The sequence below is a fragment of the Mus caroli genome, chromosome 10 (assembly GCF_900094665.2).
Source record: "Mus caroli chromosome 10, CAROLI_EIJ_v1.1, whole genome shotgun sequence".
In the NCBI taxonomy this organism is placed as follows: Eukaryota; Metazoa; Chordata; class Mammalia; order Rodentia; family Muridae; genus Mus; species Mus caroli.
Genome location: NC_034579.1, coordinates 2563227 through 2575734, shown reverse-complemented (window position 1 = coordinate 2575734; position 12508 = coordinate 2563227). Strand labels below are relative to the sequence as shown.

At 41.1% G+C, this 12508-nt stretch overlaps 1 protein-coding gene across 2 annotated transcripts in view; it reads left to right on the top strand.

Moving 5' to 3' along the window:
• Rgs17 (regulator of G protein signaling 17) overlaps nucleotides 1-12508 on the top strand; it is an 83982-nt gene that overhangs the window by 10582 nt on the left and 60892 nt on the right. The window lies entirely within an intron of this gene.

Here is a 12508-nt window from a genome sequence, read left to right as displayed (position 1 = left end):
TCCTGAGTTCAATTCCCAGCAACCACATGGTGGCTCACAACCATGTGTAATGAGATCTGATGCCCTTTCCTGGTATGTCTGAAAACTTGTGTACTCACATACATAAACTAAATAAATCTTTTAAAAAAATAGTAATACAAAGATTCTGAGTACTTATGTCCTAGAGACCGCATTGTCCCATGGGCAATGGACTGGGGCCACAACACAGTGTCCACCACTTCTAAAGCAGAGAAGTCTGGGGAAGATGTCGGGGACTGGTGATGGACAAATTCCTAGTTGGATATAACTGTTGAGACAGTAACATACTTGGCAAAGTCAGGAGTATTTTAACTGGCTGAAAGTCCATGTTGCAGACAGAATGTTGCTTATCAAGTGCCAACAAGAAAGGTCCCAACACATATTTTGACACCAGAAAGGAAGTTGGCCACAGAACCATAGATAGCACTTATTATTTTTTAATCCCAAAGACCTCATAATAATACCATTCTGTATGACACTATGTATTGGACTTGCGATGAGGTCTTAATTGTTTTTGGTCCTGTATCTCAGGAAGACATTGCTGAATAATATTTTAATATTGGTGGTCTAAATAGAAGAAATACAGAATACCTTTTGGAACTTAAAAACTGTTAGGAACCCTTGTGCCTGGAGATGTAGATAAGTGAAAAAATTTAGTAAAAGAATATTTAGAAAAGAAATAAAACTCAGTTGCATATAATGATTGACCCATTACCCTTTCCAGGCAAATAGAATGCTTACCCTTCAATGCATAGTGCTAACATGTTTACTTGAAGTTATTGTTTTAATGGTATAATCTATCTTCTAAGACATAACATCAATTATAAGTGTACTAAGGCATATATATATTCAGATGATTGACATATTAAAAAATTTGCTTCAATAATAATTTTCCAACTCCATGACATTGAACTCTTCAGAAATAGATAGCTAAAAATTAAATTCAGTTCTTGTTTTAAATCAGTGAAAATAATCCTATGGCTTCATGTCACAATATTGTTTTCAATTTTCAGAGAATAAAATCAAAATTACATCAAAACTGACACTGTCATGCTCTCATAGAGTCCTATGCTGAAACTGAATTCTGAAACTGAGGATTAAAACATACAAGCTTAAAATACTGGTTGCTTAGAAACATGTTCAAGGCAGGTGAGAGTTCAGCCCTGAGTGAAAGTTTTTCTTTGTTATTCAGCTTTCAGATGAGACTTTTAAATTTAGGTCAAATGATATTGTAAACTTTTTAATATGAGGTTTTTTTTCCTTAGAGTTATAGGGAGAATTATGAAAGGAGAGAGACAGAGACAGAGAGACAGACAGAGACAGACAGACAGACAGAGACAGACAGAGCTAGAGAGAGACCTAAGACATATAGGAAATTGTAGGATGGGGAGGAAGTGGATCTATACTGCCTGTGGCCCTTCCAGGGTGGAAAGTTTTGTTTCTTGGGTAAACAGGTACTGTTTGTTGAAGGAGGGATCTTGGGTTTCAGGGAGGATTTGGGAAGGGCATGCCAGCAGGGAGGTCTGTGTACTGGGCAGAAGAGACATAACTTCCTCCAGGTGAGCGTCAACAAAGCCTGACCTCTGCAAAGTGGGCATGGTGAAAAGACATTTGGAGCTTGGAGTTCTCATCAATAGAGGCCTAGAAGATTTAATCAGAGCCTTAAAACTAACTGGTAGGATCCAAGCATGAGTGTCTGGGAAATAAGACACCATCCCTTCATGCAAGGACAAATGGAGGAAGCATTAAAAATGATGCAAAATTTGGGAAACGGTTTGACATGTCTATCAGAATTCTCCCAGGTGATTAATACACTCTAACTGAAAAGCCACAGGAATACCAAGCATGATCTTGGGCTGTGTCAGGGGTGATGCACAAAGTCAGAATGAAGTAGCTCGTATGAGACAGGATTGGAGGAACTTGTGATATTTTGAGACTGGAGTAGAGTGGTTCCCCTGGCAGATGGGTGTGTTTCACTCCCTGGAGTAAAGCAAGGGGAAATCACTAGACTCTATCAAAATAACCACAGTGCATAATGGAAGCAATAAAACCTCATGATGGACTGGATCAGAGATAACATATATGCAATGGCCTGGCATATAGTTGCTACTGGTCCATCTTTGTGTTGCGACTCTTGGGAGTAACAGTGGGACCAGCGGACACACAGCATGGTGAGAGATTTAGCTGTCCTATTGGAAGTAGCTTTGTAAGGATCCCAGTCTGCTAATGAGGTGAGCTGCCTGGAAATGTAATGTGCTGAGCCCTGAGTTAGCTGTGCCTGAGAGCTAGAGATAGACAATGGCAGAGGTATGATGGAGGAGATTTATGGAGTGGGAACAGAAAGAAAGAAAGAAAGAAAGAAAGAAGGAAGGAAGGAAGGAAGGAAGGAAGGAAGGAAGGAAGGAAGAGGAAAGTCAAGTCAGCAGGACTGCCACTAGGTGTGCTGGAGGAGATGTATTGTAGGTACGTAGGAGAGCAGAGCTAGAGGCAGAGATGGACCTCTGGGACAGTCCAGAGTGGACATAGCCAGACCGAGCCGGTCCAAGTGGAGAAGGAGAGGAAGGGAGAGGGGAACCATGTGCAATAGCCAGGAGGTCCAAAGGTACAAAAAGAGTGTGTAACCAAAATGGTAGTTTTATGTATGGAAGTGCAGCCCAGCCTCATGAGGCTAGAGAGTTCACTGTAGGAAGTGGGGTGTGCCAGCCAGGAAGGCCCTATAACAGGTAGGCACTGAGGGATGCAAGAAGAACCTGGCAACCAGGTCCACTTTGATAGTTAAATAGGCACCTAGACCATTTGTCCTGGACCCTGATATAGCTGTCTCTTGTGAGGCTATGCCAGTGCCTGGCAAATACAGAAGTGGATGTCAACAGTCATCTATTGGATGGAACACAGGGCCCCCAGTCGAGGAGCTAGAGAAAGTACCCAAGGAGCTGAAGGGGTTTGCAACCCTGTAGGTGGAACAAAAATATGAACTAACCAGTACCCCCAGAGCTCGTGTCTCTAGCTGCATATATGTAGCAGAAGATGGCCTAGTCGGCCATCATTGGGAAGAGAGGCCCCTTGGTCTTGCAAACTTTATATGCCCCCAGTACAGGGGAATGCCAGGGCCAAGAAGTGGGAGTGGGTAGGGAGGGGAGCAGGGCAGGGGGAGGGTATAGGGGACTTTCAGGATAGCACTTGAAATGTAAGTGAAGAAAATATCTAATAAAAAAAAAGAAAAAAAATTTTAAAAAATTATCTTACATAATCTATTGATACTTTACTGAATATGGAGTCATTGCTCTTTAAAAACAGCTTTTCTCCATAAAAAAAAAAAAAAGAAGGAAAGGAAGGAAGGAAGGAAACAAACAAACTAACAGGAGCCACAAGTGACTTCTAATTCGGAGTTTCAGAGGATTCACAGCAATTAAGAATTGGATGGGTCTTTCCAACAGAAAGACTGGGGTTAGAGATAAAAAAAAAAAAATTAAATCTCTTACATATGCAGAGAGAGAGGAAGAGGAAGAGGGAGAGGGAGAGAGACAGACAGACTTACAATGGGAACCTGAGCCTTATTTGAATTAAATGAAGGTGTAGAGAAAAGGGGGGGGGGCATGAGTGTATGCACATATAAACACCTATATTCTACATATGCACCCTTATGCATGAGATCATCAGAAAGAAGGAACAAGAAATGTTAAAGACAGGATAATGATGCTACATTGTGCTCAAGACAAGTAAGAAGAGAGGATTTTTAATCAAATATGTATACATGTGTCTACATAGAGACATACAAATAAATAATATATATGTATAAATCTTGTGAAAAGAGTTTAAAACCAAGACAGTTTTGCCAGGAGGAGCTGGTAACTCACATCATGCAGCAAAAGTTTGAATAACATCAAAAACAAGGTAAATTATCAGATTTTGCTATGAGGGTACCATTTGCTAGGGTGTCAAAATCCAGTGTATTGAAGGATTTATTCGTACACTATCTTTTTTGAAAGCAGCTCAAATTGAAGCTCTTTCATTCAGAGTAATGGAAATGAAGCAGAGCCAAGATAAGGAAGGGGAATTATCCGGGCAAGTGGGGAAGGGACCACAAAACTTATCTAAGACTCATTGTAATAGGACCTGGGCATATTAGTTAAGGCTTCTGGGTAGGTACCTAGTCAATTTGTCTCTAACTGACTAGTTAAGGAAAGAAGTTGGTTTTCAAATGATAGCTTTCTTTCCTGGCATTCAGTTCTGTAAGAGTGTATGGCATGGATTCTTAGATACAGACAGTGACCTGGGAGATAAAGCCTTGGTTAGAATCACTGCTTCTCCTTGAAGCCTTTTAAGGTCAGTGTGTGGAGGAAGATGAAGCCCTTTTTAGATTCCAGTATTGCAGTGGCGATTCCCTTGGGCAAGGACTAGTTAGGCTTCCAGACACTCCTTGGTGATAAAGGGAGATAAATGAGCATTGGGGTCATTCCAGGGCTTCCTCTGGGGAAAAGAAAGGTAAATCAGAACCCTGCCACCCCTCTATCTGAACTGTCCTTCAGTTCAGCTCCAAGGAGACTTTGGTCAGACTCTGCCTAAGGCGATCTTTTACCTTCCTCTTTGCTCTTCTCCCCTAACACCAGGGTTTCCGTATTTCAGGTATTTGCTATTCTGTTGATTGCTTTCTGTACTGCATCTCCCTCCTCCTACACAGTAAAATGTAAGCTAGTACCAGACACATAGTATGTATTTAGTGTGCTGGGGGGATGGGGGCTTGCCCTGTAGGAGAGAACGGCTCTGTGTTGACGTGAGGAGGTAGAGGTAGGACTGGAACAGAGTGTCCCTGATGTGTCATTGAGAGGAAGATAATGACTGTAGTGGTACTGCAGTTCTTTCAGAAGAACACAGGGGAAAGACACACTTTACTGTGTCCACACTTTGTTATCCACTCAGAGGGCTGGTTTTTTTTTAATAGCAGTGGGAAAATCATGAATATTAACTGACAGTGGTAATATGGGATAGGACCTAAGTGGGAAGAAGGGAAGAGCCCTCGTTTGTACCGATGCCATTTTCTTTATTACATAAAAGTGTATCATTTTACCCATTTATGTATGTGCATGGATTTGTGTGGAGGCCAGAGAGCAACTTCTAGTGTTGTCTCTGGTGGGGGCGGGGGGCAGCACCTTATTTTCTTGAGATAACAACTCTCACTTGACTTTGGTGTTCACTAAGTAGTTTAGGCTGGCTGACCAGCAGGCACCTGTAATCCACCTATCTATATATTTACAACACTGGGATTACAATAGGCACCACCATACCTGTCTATATCTAATCTATATCTATATCCATATCTATGGACCATACTTAAACCCTCATGGTCACCAAGCAAGCATTTTACTGACTAAGCTGTCTCCCCCAGATCCCCATTAAAATTATGAAAACTATCTTTCAAATCTTGCCTAAAAGGTAAGTTAAATTGCTGGCAAACAGAAGCAGAAATTGAGTGGGGGATGAAATGCCTTAGAATTAAAGATGAAGAAGAATCAGGAGCTGACAATGCAGAGAGAGACCTGGAGGTGAGGCAGAGAACACTGTGCTTGCAAGAACTAGAAGAGAAGGACCAACTAGTGGAGAAGCAGCAAATGGAGGTATAACACAGAGCACAGAAAACTTTTTAATATTTATCAGAGGGGAGCCCCAAGCTTGATGGCTGTGAGAAGCAAAATTTTCAATGGTGAAACATCAGGAAAAATGTCAAGGGATATCCTGGAGCTTGGATTGCAGCCATTCTTGAAACTTACAATATTTTATATCAAGGTAAAAACATACGCTAGGAGATAGTACACAGTACTTATGGGGATTGTTGGTGGCATTGGCTTAGACCTAGTACTAAGAAGCGCTTCTGATAATCTTGGCATCCTATGGGACTTTGGCTCTAGGCTCCATGGTGTACAAAGTGGAAATAATGGAATTTCCCCAAAGCTGAGGACAGGCAAGGGAGTTTAGAATCACAGAGCATGATAAGTTCCAAAGCCACCTTGACATCTAAGTCAGCAGAAATAATGGAGTTTTTCATTCACCTTCTTATCTCTAATAATTCAACTGATAGCCCAAAGAAAGATGCGGTGGGACAGATACTATGAACTGATGTGTCTCCAGTAGCTTTATTTGAGGTATCTGAGTCTCACTCCTTGCAGTTTTCAGCTTAGAAAAAGACAGAACATTATGAATATACTATTGCTTATGTGCAGATCAAGGTTTGATCCTAATGTTAACTGCATTAGTAAGTCACTAAAACCAAGTTAGCTTCTTGTTATAAAAAGCCAAGACCTTCCTCATTAGAATCTGTTAAATTGTTCCTCAAGAAGATCATCTTCGTGCATCAGGCAAAGGGAAGCTCCTATTTCTGCAGGGAAGCAATGTACTCTTCAAAATGGAAATGAATGAAGTCAGCAGGGAAAAAGACCTCAAAAGCTCACTGGGAAAATGCTCTTATTTTGAGATAAGGGAACATTCCCCCATGCACTCATTCTCATGCACAAGGAGAAGCTGTTATCCAGAAGAAGGTGGAAAGACAGGACATCACAGAAGAAGCTCAGAGAAAGAAAGAAAGAAAGAAAGAAAGAAAGAAAGAAAGAAAGAAAGAAAGAAAGAAAGAAAGAAAGAAAGAGGAGGGCAGGGGGAGGGGAGGGGGAGGGAGAGGGAGAGGGGAAAAGAAAGAAAGAAAGAAAGAAAGAAAGAAAGAAAGAAAGAAAGAAAGAAAGAAAGAAAGAAAGAAGAGAGAGGAAGGGAGGAAGGGAGGAAGGGAGGGAGAGAGAGAGAAAGAAAGAAAGAAAGAAAGAAAGAAAGAAAGAAAGAAAGAAAGAAAGAAAGAGAAGAAAGGAAGGAAGGAAGGAAACAAAGAAACAAAGAAAGAAGGAAATTCAAATTAAAAGACAAAACCAAATTGGAACACAGCAACATATCTTTCCAACAGGAAGCAGAAGCTAAGTTCACCTTCTGCCATGTCACATTGTCTCTCTCCCCTCCCCCTCCCCTCCCCTCCCCTCCTCCTCCCCCCTCCCCCTCCCCCTCCTCGCCCTTTCCCTCTCTCTCCATAAAATGCATGGCTGGTAGCATCCAACATTCTGGGCACAAGGGGGAGAAGTGAGCTTATTTATTCTCAGACTAGAAATCTGACTTCCCTCCAGGAATTTCCTAGGAACAAGCTTCATGTTTTATCTCCATCACCTAACTGTTCTTGCATTTGCCTGCCAAACCTGGCTCCAAGTGCTCTAGGCTTGGAGGAGCTTTCCAGAAAATTCACACCATAATTAACTAAAGCAGAAAGTCCATAAGTAAGGCATCAGAAAATGAAAATCATATACAACAGAAGAAAGGGGGAAAACACAGCAGGAATATATTCTTGTAACGCATATCGAGGAGAGAGGAGAGTGATTCGATTTTGTATTGTCAAAAGCTCACAGGCTGTGCAGTGCACAGAGGCATGGTGGGACGAATTGAGAGAAGAGGCAGTTTAACGTATCAGGAACACGGTGTTTTCTCCTTTGGAGAATGGATGCATGTAGTTTTCAGAATCCTTTTTAAGTGACATGCACTCAAATTTTCAGCCACTATGAAAGCAATTTTTACCAAAATATAGTAACGATACTGATAGTAATATAATAATAATATAATAATAATAATAATAAATTCAGAGCAATCTGAACTCACTTTTACTTTATTTTTCTCCCCTTCTGGTTCATTAAGGGCATATACAGAAAAAACAGAATTGCTTTATCTTCAAAAGTAGCACTGAAGCAAGACGAAATGTGTTATTTAGAAGCAGCTAGGGGTTTGATTGTTGCCAAGGGAAATAGAGGGAATGAACCTGAACATATTCAAGGAAAATGTGGAGCGATAGCTAATGCCCTAGTTGGTCTTCTGTTTGTTTGGAAATGATTGGTGTAGAGAAGATACCACGAGCATCTACCACTGCCTGGCAATTGTTTAAGGCTAAGCATAGTACATGACAATTTACTCATAGTCAAGACTTTTTAAAGGTGGATAGTTTCCAAAATGTCACATGTAATTTGGATAGAATTTAAACTTGATGATCGCCAAAAAATAATAATAATGATATAGACTTTTAAAATGTTTTATTAACACTTTCATATACTGTATTTTGTTCAGATTTATACCTGTCCCATCTCCTCCTAGATTTACCCTCATTATATACCCTCCTAATACCCACATCCCTCTTTTAAACCCATTGAGTCCCATTAGTTCTGTAAACATGTAAACTTATTATGCTACACACAGAATTATTTTTTAAAGTATAAAACACTCTTTATAGATCTTATTGAGCTTACCCTATACTGAAAAAAATTAAAGATGGATGAAATGTGGAAATCAGATAAAAGCTGTTAAACTTGCCTTCAGGTATTTATGTACCACACCAGCAGTCAGCTGGGGAGAGCATGGCATCGGTGGACGAGGGCTAACCTCCTACCACATTTTATCCTGAGATCTAGAGAGCAGAATTCTAACAGTAGCTATAGTGCCAGGTGGGAAACTTAGAAATCCATGCCATAATATATCCATTTTAATCATTTGCGGTGAGTGGGGAGATCTGACAGCTTCCACTCAGCATTCAGGGAGGGGAGGGATGTGCGTGTGTACATGCCTACAGCACTCAGAGGTCAGAAAAGCATGTCACATATCTGGAACTGGAATTCTGGATGCTTGTGGTCCACCATGTGCTGAGAACCAAACTTAGGTCCTCTCTAAGAGATCTAATAAGAGTGAGGTTTTTAATTGATCAGTCATCTCTCCAGCCCCATGTACAGAATATTTTACCTATATTTACCTACTTGGACAACCTCACAATACATATTATCATTAAAGTTCCCCTCAAATGCCATGCTCAATAACATGGTCTCTGGATGCAACTTGGTATAACCATAACCCCGTGTGTACTCCTCCACAAATGGACACGTAGAACTTTATGATTTCATAACTAAGTTATAAGCTCACTGATAAATAGGAGTCAATCTTTTTGTTGTGGTGAGGATACCATGTCCAACATTTTTAGTAGCTAGCCATCTTGCTGAGAAAATTCCAGTCACTTGCTAAAGCAGATCTTATTTCATAACACAATAACAAAACAGAAGAAATGACATCTATCGTCCAGGTACCAAAGGTCAAACTGGACTGGTGACATAGACCTAGGTAGGATCCTAGGACAGATTCATTGATACTATGGTGGCTAAATTTTATAAGGATGCTTGGTTTAGAATTACAAGTCAGCCCTGAGTAAATTCTCATCCTGACCTTGGTCAATCTTCAGTCCCCTCATTCTTGACTGTAAGTGACCATATCTCCAATGGTCCTCTCACCTGCCCTCCGCACCATCTCTTCTCTTTTCTCCAATAGGGCCAGGACATCCACAGCTCATCCTCTTCCATGATATCCATGTGGCTCACTTTATCTCCCTTTGTCTTGCTTAAACAGCACATTTGGAGGGCTGTGTTCCATTATTTAAAATCTCTACTCCGCACTCCCCACTCCCCCCACACACATGTGTTTTATGTGTACTCAGCTTAGAAATTCTATGCGCTTTTGTTTTTCTCTTGCTCACTACTTTATCCCAGGTACCAAAACAGTCACTCAATAAATATTTATTGAAGGAATCAATGAATCCCTTAGACTTGTGTACTGGGCCTTCTTACGTATCCAAGGAAGTTCATGCTCTCTGAGTTATCTTTATTCCATGATCCAATATCAGATCAAATGGTTAATGTCTGACCTTAGGCAAACATGTTCTCCATTAAGCGTCATTTGTCTTGGGCTTCATTCCTAGCTCCTCAACTTTCTAGTTACATGACCTTGGTGAGTCATATAGTCATTCTGGTAGCAATACTCCCCATTTGTAAAGCAGGACAAAGACACCTACTGAATGGCTCAGAGCTGTACAAACACATCAACAGCTCAGAGACTCTGTAAGCATGTCAGTTGACAGTTTTTATCTATCAGCCGTGTAAGGAACTAGGCACCATGACGTAATGGAGTTGGATGTCAGTGTAAAACAGATAAAGGCTCTGAGGTCTGTCTTCTTTTTGGCTGTAAGAGTCTAAGAAGCTTAGTAGGTCTCCTTTTCTATAAACCAGGGGGACATTTAAACACAGAATCCATTATGGTATCAAATGAGATAAGAAACCATGATTCAATTTTTTGTTTTATTTGTTTTGTTTTGTTTTGTTTTGAGACAGGATTTTTCTCTGTGAGCCCTGGCTTTCTTAAAACTCCTTCTGCAGACCTGGCTGGCCTCAATTTACAGAGATCTACCTGCCTCTTCCTGCTGAGTGCTAGCCTTTTAAGTCTACATATTTTTAAATACACTTTGCCATTTGATTATCAGTGCTCTCTTTGGCTCTATAGTATGTGGTATCTACTTTAGAGATTTAGTTGTGGAGCAGGGCAGTAATTACAATTCAGAATCTTTTGTCAGACTGACAATGGCAAGACATTTGTCTACATTTCTCTATTGGGAAAAAGTGGTTTCTAATGGATAAAGTGGTGAATTCTGTCTTACAGCATTTAATAGCTGTGATCTCTGTAGCTCTCCACACCCCCACCCCCATCCCCACCCCCACCCCAAATCTGGTCTGTCTGGTTTTAAAGAAAGGGTAAAGTTTGAAAGCATCAGCAACAAAATGATTTGATGAATTCATTTCCTTTTAATTAGAAAGCACTTTGCCATGCTGACACCTGTGTTTTCCCCTCTCATCTGCTTTGAACTCTCTGGTTTGGCTATGGAGGACAAGAATAGAAGAATATCCTGGCAACCCCAGCAGCTACACTTCAGCATAATATGGTTGCGGGGGGGGGGGGGGAATAGCACAGCACATGGGCGGATGTGTGGTTCTGCTGTCCTGGAGGAGGGCAGCGGGTTGTGGCAGAAGGCATGAGCTCAGAGCAGCCGTCTCCACCTGCCCTGCCTTCTGCCAAAGCTCCTGGAAATCCAGCTATCTTATCATGCCCTCGGTCAATCAGTGTCAATATTGTGTGGCCTCTTTTAAACAAACTGCCGAGACAGAGGAATCAAAATGACCAGTTACTAGAGATCATAATGATAATGTGATATTTCAGATTCATAATTTCTTAAGCAATCATCTATTAAACAGAAGCAACTGGCCCTCTAACAAGAGGTCCTTACTCAGAATTTGTCTTTCTGTGTCTTGGGGCTGGCTTGCACTTAATAAAGCTGGCAAAGAATAACCAGAGTGCCAGATGGGTTTTTGGAGGGAAGTCTAAACACACTCTCCATGAAAATTAGACATTCTGAGATGGTTGTATCACATTTCCATAATGATTTCTAATAATAAAATCTCATTGTTCATTGTTTTATTCATTCAGCAGTTGTGGCTGACAGGCTATGAAATGTCAACCCCAGTGTATCAGGGAAGGGTCTAAAAATAAGTAATTTTAGGGACACACCAAACAAGACACAGTTACAATGAAAGCAGACTGTTTCTTGTTTACATTGTGGTTTTACCCTATATCAAGAGGGCACACAACACTCTGGAGTTTGTAAATATTAGCATTTGAAAGAAAATAATATTCTGGAAAAATGTTTTAGCGACTATTCACTTAGGCCAGCTGTCATGCACATGTGCAATACAAAGAGACTGTCTCCATCAGTGACATCTGGGGTTTGATATGGGCTCCAAGAGCATCCATGAAATATGTTGAGAAGCTTCCACTAAAGCAAGGGGTTTCTTTCTAAACTGTTTGTATTATATACTAAACATGTTCTGGTCATGTATGTGACCCAAGTGTGTGTCTCTTGCATCCCAAATGCTTGGGGGTCATGGAGTTACAAGTCAAAGAATCTCTAATATTTGGCTCCTGTAGGTTTTCTTTTCTCTGAAAGACTGATTAACCAGATTAGCATCTGGGAGGCTCTTCTAACTCCCGAAGGTAAGCTGTCTATTTGCAGTGCCCTTTTCCTTTGATCTGAACATTCATAAGTGAGGATGTTACCTTTCATATGACTGCACTTCCATGCAAGCAAAAATGGAAGTAGGTTATAGAAAGATGTGGCTACAACCCAGTGTAAGACTTAACATGGAATTCCTAAGGATTGAAGATGGGTCCCGTAAAAAGTCCTAAAGAGTCTGATTTTAGTCTGTTCCTTTGCAGCCTGGTCTCATCTTGGAATGTGGTGACACTTTCATAGGCAGGTCTATGTGTGTCTTCTTGTTTGTGTGCATGTGCAGTTGTTTTGACATTCATGAAATGTTAATTTTGTCCACTTGAATCCTATGGTGATGTAGAGGGGTTGCGGTTAAGTGAACAGAACAAAGTGTGACTTATTCTGTGACCTTGGACTGTGTCTCATTAGCCCCTCTCCCAGTGTGGCCTGGGGCTGGGCTCTTAGACCTTATTAAGAAGCTAAGTGATACACATCCGGCCGGATCAGCGCCGGGGTAGCTGGAGCTCAGGGTTGCCTGACACCCGCCAGCTACCCACGACCCCCGCC